The following is a 17,292-nucleotide window of genomic DNA, read 5'->3' as shown; positions in this document are numbered from 1 at the left end:
AAAGAAAGAACTTATAAGCACTCTCGTGAAAGGCCTTTCAAGATAACTAAAACTACAAAAATTGAAGACAACCAAATGAATTTCAGCATTTAAAATAAAAGGCAAGGTGTAGTAGAAAAAGAAATCAAAGTCAAATATTTGCTTATTGCTTGATGGAGAACTATTCCCTTATCCTAATTTACTCATTAGATATGGCAATTAAATTGTGATTCCTATAAACTTTCAACTTACAGGATAACTAACAAAAGAAACTAGCTATTGAACATCATCAATAGGATACTGTTTAAATAAATTGCTATCATGTTCAAAGCTAAAAATACACTATCACCTACCCAAAAATGGATTTTAGGTACAAACAACTTTTAGTATTTGGAATCATTGATCAAATGAGACCAAGTACCTATTTATTTTACTCTGCTTCCAAATTTCAAAACACGTTCAACATAATTTCTTTCACACATAATTGGATTTTAGTTACAAACAACTTTCAGTATTTGGAATCATTGAACAAACCAGACCAAATGCTTATTTATTTTACTTTGATTCCAAATTTCAAAACACATTCAACATAATTTCTTTCACACATAATTTTGATGTTTGAACAAAATTGGATGATAATACAAACACGCCTCGAATGTTTTGATTTTCATTTCCTCAACATTCATTATCATGTTACTATTCTCTTTACTTTTATCAAGGATATGAAAGTCCTTGAAATAATAAAAAAATATAATTTAAATAATAGTTCATCAACCCAATTTGTAAACCAAGAATACCATAGAATTCATCTATTTCTTGAAATAATTTTAACAAAAAAAAAAGCTAACAAGAAAGATTTAATTTATTTTTGTAAAGTAATTAACCAAACAAACTTCTCTATATAAAAACATAAAGTCACAATAAAAATCTCATAAAATTATTTTATAAGTTTGAACTTAAGACCTCAACAATAGTCATCCGTAGAGAAGACTATTGAGATTTTCATTCTGTTGGACAACACCTTCTTATTATTGGTCACTAACAAAATTATACAACCCTTGTGATCATTTCCAAATGGTATTCCTATCTTGGTCAAATTGATTTCACCTTGCAGATCGTTTAAGATGATAAGGATTTTTTGCTTCATCTTTATTTTTTCATATAAACAATTAGCTCTTTCCTCTAGAATCTTCTCTTGGAGTTGTAAACCCAACTGATTCTCAAGTTCTTCTTGAATATTTCTCACGTATAGTGATTTGTTCCGCCATATACTCTTTTTTTTTTTATACCAAGTTTGCCTTTATAACCACATCAAATTGTCCATCCCTCTCAACTCTTCTGGTGATTTTCTTCACCGCATTGTCTTTACTCTTATTACTTGTTTTGTACAACCTATTCATGATAATATCCGGTTGTGTTAGAGTTGTTATCATTTTATTCAAAATCTGGTCCATGTATGAATAAGGAGTGACATCAAGCACATAAGACCCATCTTCTTCTGATTATGTAAAATGGATAGATTAAATATAATTTTATAATAATAGACAAACTAGTAAATGGACATGTGCAATGCATGGAAAAAAAGTTAGTTAGAATATTATAATAAATAATTATAAAGTAAGTAATAAAGTTGAAAAAAAAATGGAAAGAGATGATTTCTAAGTCACAAGCTTATGAAATTCAAACTTCAAAACAATATACAGTAGAAACTCTTTAAATTAATAATGTCAGGACCGGATAAATTTATTAATTTAGAGAGTTATTAATTTATCGATAAATTAATAATTATTAATTTAAAGAGTTTTTAAGTAATTATACTGTACATACCAAACAAAAAGGCAAATTAGTCTATGCCTCTTAGAATTACGTTACAGCGAACCTTGAGACTCAACGTAAATTAGTAACTTTTGAAGTACATATGCATTGAAAATCAATACGTAATGACTTTTGAAGTACATATGCATTGAAAATCAATAATGACTTTTGAAGCCTATTACGCGAAAGGAAGCACTTATGGCGTCGAACACTCTTCACAACTTTATGATACAATACAAAAATACAACACCTGACCTATTGGATGCAATAAGAAAAGTTAGAGATGAGTTCCAAATAGACTTGAACTTTAAAGGAAAACAGACAACTATTGAATCATATTTCAATAGAGTGTAATATATTTTTTTCAGTTTCTATGAATTATTAATTTATGATTTTCTTGAACCGAAAATTATAAAGGGATCTCCAGAAAAATTATTATCTTATTATTTTATCGATTTTTTCAATTTTTTACATTGACCCAAGTCGGGACCGGACAAATTTATTATTTTAGAGAGTTTATTAATTTACCGATTATTAATTTAAAGAGTTTCTACTATATATATATATATATATATTAACTCTCTCATCTCTCATAATAAATTTCCTCTCACTTGATATGCTCCTTATATATATAGAGAGAAAGAGAGAGCATATTCCTTAAGCTTACAAAATGGAAAAGGAAAATATATTATTATAAAGGTGAAAAATATACAACATATGTCAAATGAAACTCGCTTCGCCCATCGGTATTATAATTTATAATACATTATTATAAATTATTTAAAATTAATTTAGTCTCGATCTGCTGCTCAAATCATAAAACTTAATGTATATATAACAATTCTTTAATCATTTCATGAAAGAAATGGATGCAAATAAAAAAAATATATTATGCAAGAAACTAATATTTAAAAGTAATCGATGAAATGTTGATAGAAAACATCCAAATAGGAATGCAAAAAGTTGCTCAAATTTTGAAGGTAAAATATAACTCAAAAGTTGAAGTAGAATAATTTTTTGATATGCACTTCATTCAAAATTGTGCTAATTAAATACATATAATTGAACAAAATATCCTATACCAATCATTATCAACAAAACTAAACTCAATTGATATTTTTTATATATATAATCTATAAGTAAAGAACTTTCGATTTAATAGTTGAATTTATAAAATTTATATTTAATATAAAATTATTGAGCAGTGTAATATTTAGTAAAAATTATACCGGTGTTATTATAACCCTCCTATATATATTATTATTACAAGAAGGACTGAGGCACTTCGTGCCTCTAATAATAATACACGGACAAATATTATAAATTATAGATAGTTATTTAGAAAAAAAAAATATTTTTTTTATATTCAAGGGATATAATAGTCCACTAAAAAGTGGAGACCAAAAGTAGTTACTGAAAAGGGTATTTTCTTTATATATTAGTATATATATATATATATATATATATGTATGTATTGTAATATTTTTGATAAATTAAAAAAATATTATTAGTAGATTTATGGATAAATTATAATTTCATAAATATAAATTATTATATAATAATATACTTTTACAAAAATATAAAGATATTATATAAAATAAATATATTAAAAGAAAGTTAATTAGAAATATCTATATAATGTATTTCTCTTTTAGTATTATATTAACAAAATTATTAAATTTTTAAAGAGGAGGCTAAATGGTATACTTTTGGTATTTGAAAGATTAAAATTGATCAATTAAAAGTTAAGAGATACAAATCACATGATTATAAAATCTAAAAAATTAAAATTTGAAGAATTAAAATCATACAATTGTCACAATTTGAAAGACTCAAAAAATATGTTTAGGGCTATACTCAATTTCGATTAGCTCTAGACTCTAATTGAAGTGGACTTGAATTTTTTTTCAATACATCCCTCACGCCAACATTATATAAGTTTGATATGTAGATATATGATGGATATGACCATTTTAATAGATATAGAATAGGTTTGTGAGACTTGAGGGTGACTGTGTTTAATGAATATTGGATAACATATATATCATCTTAAAATATGGATTTAAACTTAATACAATGATGCAAAATTATCTTGTTAAGTGAGAATTATCTCGTATTATAACACTATTTTAGTCTTATTTTTAAAAATAAATAAGATCCCAATTGTTTTTTTTTTAAATATATTTTTTACTTGTCTAATTATGTTAGATAGATATTTATACATGTGTACTTTGGATGACCAAGGGCTAACAAGGTATTCGATCACATATCCTTATTAGTGAGGATCAAATAAATAAATGTATATATATAAAGAATGATCTGTTTATTCTAGGAATAAGTCTATATAGACTAATTTTGTTCAATAACTCATGTTTTATATTAAATTTCAACGATCCAACCATTGAATTTAAAGTTATTGATGCATAGATTAAATCTGTAAATTTTTAAAAAATTTGAAAATTATTTAACACTTTGTTTCATTAATTCAAATCAATGTATAAAATAATATTATGATTATCCGTCAATTTGAATTAATGAAATTAAATATTAAATAAGACACATAGAGACAAACATAAACACCAAGCACACATATAAAATTGAGACAAGCACAGAGCACGCACACAAACACCAATACAAGGCATAGATATGCAACCACTTTTTTCGACATCAGGGTTAAGAACATCCTTAAAAGGTTTTATACTCCCACGTTTATCATATATCGATCAAACTACTCATCAAATAATGGCAACAAAAATTTCGAATTCAAGGATAATGACAACATTTTAAGGGTTCAAATACCTTACGTTTTATCATGATAAAAAAAAGAAACCCATATCAATAATGCAACCACATTTTTCGACATCGAGGAAAACTTGAAAAAGTCTATACTCCCATGCTCATCATATGTTGATCAAACTATTCATAAAGAAAGACAACCTTAAAAGACATCAAGAACAAAGACAACCTTAAAAGACAAGCAATCACATTTTTATGACATCAAGATCAAAGACAACCTTAAAAGATTTTTACTCTCATGCTCATCATATGTCGAGCAAATTAATCATTAAATAGGACCAACAATTTATTTCAAATTCATGGACAAGAACATCATTTTAGGGTTTGTATGCCCAATATTTAATCACAATAAATAAAAAATTCATACAATTAAAGTAACCACATTTTTTTAACATCATGACCAAGGTTAACCTTGAAAGGCGTATATTTTCATGTTCATCATGTTAATAAAATACTATTCGAATAAGAGAACCAAATTTTTCTAAATGTAGGGCTAGGAACAATTTTGTACGATTCACAACCCAATATTTTATTATGATAAATAAAAAAATCATTTCATTTAAGTAATTACTTTTTTCGACATAAGAGTTAGAGACAACCTTAAAAGGCTTAATACTCTCCCATTCATCATATGTCGATCAAACTATCCATCAAATATAGGCAACCATGTTAGGCCAAATTTAGGGGTATGTACAAAATATTAGGGTTTACAAACCCTATATTTTCTCATATTAAATAAAATTTTATATCATTAAAACAACCACTTTTTCATCAAGGTTAGCAACAACCTTAATATTTATACTCTCATATTTATCATATGCCAATCAAACTACTTATTAAATAAAGGCTATATAAATTTTTAAATTCAAGGACATATACAACTTTTTAAGATTTATATACCCCACATATTCTTGTGATAAATAAAAAACTCATATCAATAAAACAACCCCATTTTTTGACATCAGGTCAAAGATAACCTTAACAAGTTTATAATCGCATATGCATCATATGTCAATCAAAATATCCATACATAAAGGCAACCAAAATGTTTAGAATTCTGGAATAAGGATAACTTTTTAAGGTAGGGGTGTGCATGGTTTGATTTTTTAAAAAAACTGCACCGAACTACATCGCACCATTTTAATAAAATAAAACAATTTATAAATTATGTGAACCACTTTAATAAATCATTTTAAAATTGAATTACTTTAATAAACCAATTTATAACCGGTTTAAAACCAGTTTCATAACCAAACCAGTTTTTGAAAATTTTATCATTATGAAAACTAGTAGATTCTACATAAAATCAATAATTGACTTGTCACGGTGAAGTACTATTTGTAATTGAAAGGGTGCAGCCAATAAACATAAAAAGCTTCTAAAACAAACAAATATAAGTGGTAATAAGTAAACACCAGTGAATGATATAAACAATCACCTTGTAATTGACTGCCAGTGTACAAGATCATCAATGATCAAACATTCAACCATAAAGTGTTCACTAGCAGTATTATTAATACAAGCAGATTGGCTTTACAAAATAGTGAACAAATACTCAATAGGACAACTATGCATATGTATATCTCAACAATTACAGGTCCAACAAAGAATACATCATGATAATTCGTGACCTTATCAAGGATAGAATGTTCGTCGAAAGGTCCATTTCCTTGCAAATGATTGTAGACAACATCCAACACAATATGAAGGCCAATATGGTTAAGAGCCTTTAATGTATACAAATTCCAAGAGACAACAATAAAAAATAGATTTAATTGATTGTATACAATAGTATTACGATCTACATTACAAAATTAAATAGAAAATAGGATTTATGGATCTAACTTCTTTGGCTAGAAAGTAATAAATTCAGACCTTAACCATCTCACGAAACTCAATTGTACGGTAAGGACCATTTGGATTACTTGCATAACTGCCTTTAGGAACGCCCCAAAGAACAGGGTTGTACCTTTTTTAGACAAAAAATATAAAGGCAAACTTAACATAAAAAAAATGGTTTGAATTGTCAATCAATGTGATGTTAGGATCTTACCCCCAATTGTATCCATCAAAGTTTTGGATTGCTGTGATGAGAGCTTGTTGCTGATCTGAATCAGGTGGCAAACTTTCCAGTATTGTAGTATCTATCAGAGTGTTTGTGTCAGATATCAAACAAAAGATAAGTCAAAAGAATATAATCATGAGCTCATATTTTACCACATATCTTAGTCACAAGCTTCAAACCAAATGGATAAGAGGCGTGAATCAATCTATAGGAAAATGTAAAAGAAGACAAATGACTTGCATTTCACACACATACACAAAGATATGAATATCATTAGCAAAAATTGACAAAAAAATAACACAAGGCTATGTTATGAATGCATTGATGACTGTATATATTAAATTTATATAACGAAACAACAGATGACTATCTGCATCATATCCTTATATAGACTATAAATCGAGTGAAGAGACAAGGTATTAATTTAAAGATCAAGTAGCACTGATGAAGGAATCCTAGAGGGTGGGAAACATAGCTTAATGTCTGACACTAGATATTATGTGAGATTTCTTTCAAGAAGTAGAGTTTCCATTAAGTATGCAGAGAAGGGAGGAGGTTTAAATGTAAAACAAGAGTTTATTCAAAGGATAATCTGTCATAAATTTTACCTACAAATCTCCAGTTCTCTCCTTTTGAACATCAACCCCAGCAAAATGAAATGTTGGCAGTAGATGGATATGGGTGATACTGGCACTTGATAATCTCTTCAGATGATGTACACCTGCAGAATCCTTCAAACATATTGCAACAGTTATTTTCCATCATAGTAGTTATTAATGCACCTATTATTTCAGTCACATATCAATCTTGTTTTTAGTATGTCATAATTGTCATTCAGTTTTAGAATAATTTCTTCAACTGGATTCCTTTAGTTTATTAGTTACATTGGCTACATTGAACAACCATCATTTTGTGAATGGTATTTACATGGAATTTGAGAAAGTAATGGAGAATTAAAGATAGTAGAATTACCAGCAACGTAAAGACCTAACCACCGCGAAATTCAAGTTGAACAGAGAGGTCACTGGCACTGTGGCAGCAAACAAAAGATAACTAGAATTTATAGGACTGAACTCCATCTGCAATATACAATGAGGAAAAGGAACAAGATTTTCTTTCAAAGGACTAACACGAAACATCTCACATTCAAATTATGACTCTTTCAGTAGCATATGAAATATCTCATTCAAGCTGATAAACCATACAACAAGCAGGAAATGTTGTGATCAGAAACCCTGAATCATTCATCTAAATAAAACATACAACTAGAAAGTGCACAACATTCCTTATTGTCCAGCTTCTACTAATCTAGAAGAAACCCAACCACACGAGAATCCATAACAAACAAGCCAAGAGGATCATATTATCCTGTTAATCTTTCTCACACATAGACACGAACACAAGTGTAAACTATAATGTAAGTGTTTCTCTAATCATCATCAAGTGTAATGGAGGAGGCTGAATAAGCACCGTCTTGTGAGGGGACAATACCTGCAACATAAAGAAAAATATTCAATTAGTAGCTAGTCATATGTCATATTATATTAAGTAGATAATAAAATAATATAGTGTAAGGCAATTAAAAAAAATTATTACCTTGTTCAAATTTATCAAGCTCCACAAAATCCTCTATTTCATTCAAGGACAATGGTGGAAGTGTCCCTTTGAGCCAATCTTGCATGCAAATAAGTGCTTCCACCATTTGTGGTGTAAGAGAACTACGATATGCATCAAGAACTCTTCCACCGGTACTAAAGGCAGATTCAGAGGCCACAGTAGAAACAGGTATAGCAAGCAAATCTCTTGCCATGTTTGAAAGAATTGGAAATCGACCCGAATTTAGCTTCCACCAATTTAAAACATCCAAATCTCTTTGACTCTCTTCTAAGGCTTCCTCTAAGTATTTACTTAATTCAGATTTAGGAGATCCAGTTGATTTGAAAAACTGGTTGTAGCCATAAGGATCGTCACTTGCTTCTTCATTGAGTCGAGCTTCCTGTGAGTTAGCTTCAGACTCAATTCTCCCACCATTATACTCTTCAAAAAGTCATCTTATACTTTATTCCATTTTGTCTTTCAAATTAGATGCCACAACACCATCAAAACTTTGATTAATCAACCAATGCATGAATTTTAATTTATATCTTGGATGCAACACAAGAGCAATCAATAATAACATGTTCAGTCAATCAAGATTGTCCCATATTTATCATATTTCTGTTTCATGTTTTCAGCCATCATACTTATAATCACATCCTTGGAAGCACACATTTACTTAATCTTTATTCCAATACCGAAGGCCTCAAACATGTACATATTGCTAGTCACATAAGATGAACCAGAGATATGCATAGTAGCATCATAAAACAACTTTAAAAATGGCAAGATACCACGCACAAACTCCCAATCACCAAATGTAGGAACACCCTTCCCTTTTTCTAACTCTTCAATGTATTTTTTATCTTGCATCTCAAGATCTTTAAATGCCTTTTGATGTTTTAATGCAGCCTCCAACATTAAGTATGTAGAATTCCACCTGGTTTCAACATCTAGGCAAACAAGCCCTTCAAATTCAATGTTTCGTTGCTTAACACATGCCTTGAATTTAGATAGCCTAGAAGGGGAAGATTTTACATATTTGACAGCGGCACGAATTCTCATAACAACATCAATATTTTCTTTGAATCCATCTTTCACAATTAAATTCAGAATATGTGCACAACAATGCATGTTAACATAATCTCCCTTCATAACCAAACTATTCCATGACATTAGTCTCTTCTTGAGATATTAGATTCCAACATCATTCAATGGGGCATTATCAACTGTTAAACTAAGGACCCGATTCAAGCTCCAACTACTCAAGCAACTCAACTATCTTAGCCATAGTCTTTCCCGAGTGACTTGTGATTTGACAAAAATTTAATATCTTCTTTTGCAACTTCCAGTTATTGTCGATGAAATGAGTTGTCAAACATATGTAACATAGATTTTGACGTGAAAGAAACTTTTTTATCTTTGCTTTTTCACTATCCCAAAGTTTCAAAATGTGACGTGCTAGGGTAGTGCGTGAGTAGACAGTAAGAGAGGGTGCTATAATGCTTAAAAATTCTCGCAAAGCTTCATGCTCAATATTTCGAAAGGGGAGTTTCATTGCTATGAACATTTTGACCAGTGCATTCCAACATGCTTCTTGGTCAATTTTAGGCCTAGCCAAGGAAGGAGAAGAAACAACATTTGTGGATGAATTTGACTTTTGCTTCTTTCTTGCTTCTTTATCTGGGTTATTTTGGCATCTACGTAGATGAGCTCGCATTGCACTTGTTCCATTTTCAAATTTGATCAACCTATCACAATAGTTGCATTTAGCTGTCTTATCTTCATTGGATTCCTTAGTGAAATGATCCCATACTTTAGATCGATTTTTACGTGAATCAAAACTACGAGAAGGTGACATTCTACTTGTGTTAGGGACTGCAGTAGGTGGAAGAGAAACTAAATGATTTGCTGTCTCAAAGGGCAAAATGTCATCTTGATCAGCCATTGATTGATGTAGCTGTCTTGAAGATCTATAGATTGAACAATAATAAATTTAATCACAATAACACATTAATAAAACTCCTTCATTCAAGAGTTAAGATTTTGTGAGGATTATCCAATGAAATGTATTGTGATAATCAAGCCGCTCTTCACATTGCTTCCAATCCAATATTTCACGAGAGAACCAAGCACATAGAGGTTGGTTGTCATTTGTGAGAGAGAAGTTGCTGTCTAAGGAAATCATTACTGAATTTGTCAATTCCAGTGAACAACTTGCAGAAGTTATGACTAAGTCATTAAGGGGGCCTCAAATTCAATTTTTATGTTCCAAGCTCGGTGCATATAATCTGTATGCACCAGCTTCAAGAGGAGTGTTAGAATAGCTTGTTTAGAAAGCTTCTTCTTCTTTAAATATTTATTGTATTTTTCTGATTGGACTTTTCTCCTGATGTGATTACTTAGGCTTCTAGACTCTGTAGCCTACTCTGTAGCCTTTTCTTCTTGTAACCCTAATCACTCTTTATGTAAGGAAATTATTCAGATCAGTATCACTGATCCTTTTTGGCCAATCTGTTTCAATATTCAAGTATATCAACTACAGATGTTTCCCATCAACCTTCACTGCCACCAATGCATCACTGCTCCCATAAATTCAAAAAAAGAAGACGCAGAAAATGTTTAGCAAAAACTTTAATGTGAGCATCAGATCCAAAATTTTTATTGTGATACACACAGGTAGAGATAGAGCATAACTCTAATACTTTAAAAATAATCAAAAAGAAAAAATGTGTGCAAGAATACATAAGATATCAAGTTTTCAATGATAGTGGCCCCCACAATTTTAACTTTTTATGGTGTAAATCAAGGACATCCATAACATACAGATTCCATTTAGGTTCAATAAGCCTAAAAAATAGCATAACATCTCTTTTTCAAAATTCATCTCATAGTGACACCGAAATTTAATTAGGTAGCTAGAATTTATATACCCAATTTTCGTTCAACACGTTTGGGCATTCTTGAACAAACAACAAGACAAAAACATCACATTTTCCGATGCTTAAAAAAATTTATTTGTTATTCGAATTTAGAAACAACAATATCGTACCATCTAAGTAAAATTATCAAGAATCGACTCAAACATTCTAATTCAGCTAAGGGTCATTAACATTTAATAATAGCGAAAAATCGCTTTCTCAAAATTCAAATTTATAGTAGCACCCACAAAAATAAACACGAACGCATATATAGACATAAAGGCATGACCACACCCACAAAAGTCACACAAACAACCACACAGAGGGAGTGACAAAGATACAAGCACAAATAGATAAAGACACAAACAGACACAAAAACAAACATAGTTTGAAATAAAGCACACATACAAAAATAAGGACAAACATAGAGACAAAGATAAATCACACAACGACAAATTAGCAAAACCTTAGGCTGTCTTATACGATGGTGTCTTATAGGCTAATTTTTTTCAAATAAATAATTAATTCAACTACTAAATAACTTAATTCATTTTAGAAATCAACATACTTCATGCTTAGTACATTTTATGGACTAACTTATCATTTTTATTTTATTTTTATTAAAAAATATACAAGTTAAGATGAATTTATATATAAAAAAAAACATAAGTAATATATTAACCCATATTATTGTTCTAAAAAATTAATATTTTAGCAAAAATTAAGATAACCACATTTTCTATACAATTATGATAAACACACTGATTAACAAAAATAATCAATAACAAAAACTTACCCAATCTTTGAGATATCAAAAGTTATTTTATATTTGATTGCACTTATTGTACTTCTTGTCAAGATGCAAGATCACACCCCAAGTCCCAACCCCTGAAATACTACAGAAACATGATCATTGCTTGGGCAATACACATTATGCTAACAAAATAAAAAAATCCACAATTCAAAGAGAATTAAAAGAACTATTCATACGGCGGATTTGTATCCTTTCCATCATTCTTCTTTCCATTCACTTTATCTCTAAAAATCATTTATCCACCTTTTGTTTCCTTTTTTCTTTTCTGTACAAGAGAGGGCTCTAAAGTCAATCCAGTTTACCACCAAACAACACTCCTGAAAGTGAAATAATGGGCACACAAAACATTAGTGATCGAGTTGATATTAACCTATGTCACATATGACCACATCATCTTTTTTCTTAAATGCAATCAATATCCCTATCGAATACATTAAGAAAAAAACCCAGTCTTGAAAACAGGAACACACAAGTTCAAGAAAGAACCTGAACACAGACAGAGGAATCAAAAACAGCAATAAGGACGGCAAAAGGAGTCCAATCTCATTGCACTCCAAACATAAGAAAACAAGAATCAGAGATATTGAAAAAAGAATAGAGTTCAACTCAAAATCAAAATCAAAGAAGCGAAAGCATTCCACAATCGTCTCTGAATTGAAGAGACAAAACAAAAGAAAAGAAACACAAAAGACATAGGAGGCATTGGGTGTGGAGAAATAAAAAAATTTCAGATTACAAAGAAAAGAAAAGGAAAAAAAGCAAACAATTTTGAACAGAAGTGAGAGGGGGAGACAAGCACTCAGAGAGGCAGACAAATAAAGCTCGAAAAAATATAAATAAGATTGGAGTGAGTGAGATTATAAATAAGCTCGCCTCTACCTTAAATTAAAAATTAAAAATAAAAAACATTTATTCCTAGTCTAATCTAGTTTACCTAATTATCAATTATAAACAGAGAAAAAAACCAACATTAATTATACAATATGAATTTTTAAAAAAAAATTGTTATAAAAGATTTTATAATAATTTTGTTAAAAAGTTATATTTCTAAGACAAGGATTGTGATAGTGTCTGAATAAGAGAATTCATGTAACAAGTAGTTGGTTTTTCAGTCTTACAATATCAGTTTCTTTTTTCGAGAAATGTGACCAGTCATCAAGAGTGTTACATGCAGCAACATCAATCTCAATTATACATCTATCATTCACCCAAAAACCTCTAACAGGATCATAGAAGTTAGCAAGAGGCATGAAATTAGTGAAACCCCAATCATTCTCTCGAGCATTGAACTGATGCTATGATTCTGCAATATGCAACTCAATTCACTCTTTTCTAATAAAGAAGAAATGAGAAGGAATATAGCACAAATAAGGATAAGATATTCCTTAAAAAATGAGAGATTTTAAGGAGGCAAAAAAAAAGAAGACAACTATTCAACCTGCCATCAGACAGGTAAACTAGTCAAGCAGAATACCAATAACAAATGGGAAACAATATTATAATTGACAACAGATTGGGTTCATCTCAACTCTGAAAGTCTGTCTGAAGGGAAGAGGATGACACAAGTCATTAAAAATACCATTGCAACCATTATATGCTTAACCGATGTGGGATCTTAACACACAAACCTCAACCTGACTAGACACCTCAATGCTAAGTTAGCAAGATTGGAAATTTGTAAATGTGATTAATAGTATAAGAACTGAATATACATACACATGCAATGTACAAGTACAAAATGTAGTTTGTAACAAATAAATAAATACCACTCATCACAGACACAATCACAAACCACAATTCACATTTGTAAAAACTTAAAAAAAAAAGAAGAAAAATCAACTAATTTTTCAACCTGTTATGAGTATGCTATATTCAAAATTCCTATATGAAATTTGATGCCAGAATATTACACCAATTCCTTGTTACATGCAATTGCCCTCAAGACTGCTAAAGTCATATAATTACAAACTTGTACCCGTGGCAGAAATACTATATCAACTCAGTTGACTTTAACCCACATTCAACATGCGCAGCTTCAACCTTTATATGTTGAAAAATGCAAAACTTCTGTAAACAAACTTCCAAACAAACCCTAACAACTAAGGCAAAAAATCAAGCGAAATATACAGAATCATTCCCCATCTTATCACACAAAAAAAAAACGATAACTCCTTTTTAGCTACCAAATAAAACCTGGTGAATTACAACAAGTGAGAGTGAGAAAAGAAACCAATCCTCAATAAAGGCATTAACCAATAACCCCCAAATACCATCATGCTAAATTTAAAATAGACCTATCTTAATTTATCAACAATTATTTTACCGCTTTGTTTCACACATCTTTTTTCCTTCAAAAAATTCACCCAACATTCGGTCTAGATCTTTTGGTGTGTATTTGATGTACTTGTGAGGATTCTTTCCACTCCCCACTAGAGGTCAATGACATATCAAGTTCCCAATTATGCACTTATTGCAAAATAGTAATAGATCATACAAAAACCACAAGGCTTCAAAGGCAAAAGATAGGCATATGTATTTCTGTTTCAAAGGCACCATTTCACATTCATGGATGCTAACCCGTTACATAATAAATAGGAATGACATAAATTAAAATGAGAACCCACCAAAAATGTTTAACAAACGATCTATAGGCTGGCAACAAGATTTCAGCAACTGCAAGCCTGAGACTCCCAGTTTGGTGTCAAGAACTGTCCACTGAGATTGTTTTCGATGGAGTTCCTCAAACATAACATCAAACCTGATAACACAACACATGTAGATGTGTCAAAACTAGTAAAGAAATTACTCATAAAAAAGCAATTGAAAGGCTATCTGTCTTTAACAATTTCTCTTGAAGCACCGCTACTGCTTCCAGTTCCACCATCACAGCCACCAGTACAACTCCTGCCACCTGATGAGCTAAGGCCCTGAATAGATAAGCACTGAAGAATCTGCCATGAAAAGAAACCAAATGAAAAAAATACACAACTTTAACAAATATTAATGTTAGGAAGAAATAGAGCATTCGCATGAAACCAAACATAAGGAATAATTATATCAATCTACTGGAATGCCTTTATAATCAAAAACAAAAGAGTAATATATGTTTTTGTTCCTATTCCTAAGAAAATTTTTCTAGATTGGTTTTGGTCCTACTAAAATTTTGTCCAATTTTAGTCCCACAAAATTGGAAATACACTGTTATTTATCTTCAAATTAGTTTAAATAAAGTCTTAAAACCATTTTTAATCCCTACTTAAGTACTTGGAGGACTAAAGGTGATGAATTTTTAAATTTGGGGATTGGAATAGGACAAAAAAAACTTGAGACTTAAAAGCAAAGTTCGATAATTTTAGAGCGACTAAACATATTTTATCATTATCCAAGTGACATCTAAGAAAGCTGCAAGACATGTAGTAATCAGTAAGGTCACTAGAATAAGACATTTGCCCAAGTATTTCTTTTGTATTGATTTGCATGCTGCTGAACAATCCTCCCATGTCATTGTACCCAGTCATCCCCCTAGCAAATCCTTGGCATCAAACCTAGAATAGAAGAGGGTTCAGACGAAAAAAGACTTTGAGCCACCAAAACATGCAATAAAATTGGGATTTAAAGAAATTCATAATAAAAAATGTAGAAAACATACATCCGAACCGATCTGACAATATAATGAATATTGTTCTGGAGAAAAAGGATGTGCCAATGCAGGGTCTTTATATTGACTTGATTTTCCATCCAAATTTATTTGCAAAGCTTCCATTATGCACACTGTTACAGATCCCAGCGGTGAAGAATAATAATATAAAAAATTGAAATATGATTTACCAATTACACAAAAGTTAGAAAGAATGTATTTTCTAAATGTGGTCAAAAAGCAACTGAACAAAGAAAAAAATAAAATACACATTCAAGAATTTCAACAAGAACAGCTTTTCTTGAGTTCTGAGGAAAAAAAAAACAATTACAACTATAGAAACATCAAATAGCTTTTCAATTTCAATCAAGAAGCAGTGCAGAACTATGTTTTGGCAGAGAAGGAGTTTTGGCAGCCTTGGTAGTGCAAGGAGAAAATGACCACAAGGGTCGCAGAGACAGAAGCTTTTACCTTGCATACGAGAGGTTCTACTTGAACTTGTGTGGCTCCTTCAACTTCTTTAGTTATTCCGCTCTTGAAGAAGCGGAGAACAGAGGACGCAATGGAAGACAACCCAGAAACTGATAGGAAAGCTTAAAAAGCAGACAGATTAGTTATTGAGACATGTGAATCCATTATATCAAGGAGAATTAAAAGAACTATTCATACAACGGATTTGTATGCTTTCCATCATTCTTCTTTCCATTCACTTTATCTCTAAAAATCATTTATCCAGTTTTTGTTTTCGTTTACTTTTTTTGTACCGGAGAGGGCTCTAGAGTCAACCCAGTTTACCACCGAACAATACTCCTGAAAGTGAAATAATGGGCACACAAAACATTAGTGATCATCTTTTTGCTTAAATGCAATCAATATCCCTATCAAATACATTAAATAAAGAAAAATACCCGATCTTGAAAACAAAAAGACGCAAGTTTAAGAAAGAACCAGCCGGTCTTGAAAACAAGAACACGCAAGTTCAAGAAAGAACCAGAATACAGACACAGTAATTAAAAGCAGAGTCTGAATTGCAGAAACAGAAGAAAAGGGAAAGAAGAGTCTAGACATCTAACCGAAGATGAGGCATTGGCGTGTGGCAGTGCTATCGAAGAAACAGAGAGACTCTTACACTGGAAAAAAATGAAGAGTGAGAAGAGAGCGACTCTTGAAGGTGGAAATGAGAGAAGAGAGTGACACGAAACATTTATATAGAGAGGCAGAAAAAACGGTCACGCGACACGGCGGAGAATTCGTTCGATAAAAGAGAAAATGTATGTTTATAAATAAGACATGCCGTGCAGAATAAAGAAATATTTTTTTAAAAATAAAAAAGTAATGCTTCTGAATATTAAAATATTTATTTTTATAATTTTATTTATTTTAAATGAATTATTTGGTGAAGTTTTATTAATAAATTTTATTTAAAAATATTAAAATATTTATTCATTTATAATTTAATTCTCAAAATTTTTAAAATTAATAAATGTCCATCAACATGAATAAAAATAAAATATCTTTATGATGTTTCTAATATTTTAATTTTTAAAAATAAAATACAAACTTAATTAGAATTTGAATCTTTCTTTTTAATTTTTTATCCTCTAAATTTTAAAAATATAACATTGAAATTACCAATTAAAAAATTTTCACTTAATTTTGTTAAATTGTT

The sequence above is a fragment of the Cajanus cajan genome, chromosome 2 (assembly GCF_000230855.2).
Source record: "Cajanus cajan strain Asha chromosome 2, NIPB_CcT2T_4, whole genome shotgun sequence".
NCBI lineage: Eukaryota > Viridiplantae > Streptophyta > Magnoliopsida > Fabales > Fabaceae > Cajanus > Cajanus cajan.
The sequence above is the reverse complement of the archived record's forward strand: the minus strand, read 5'-3'. Positions refer to the sequence as shown.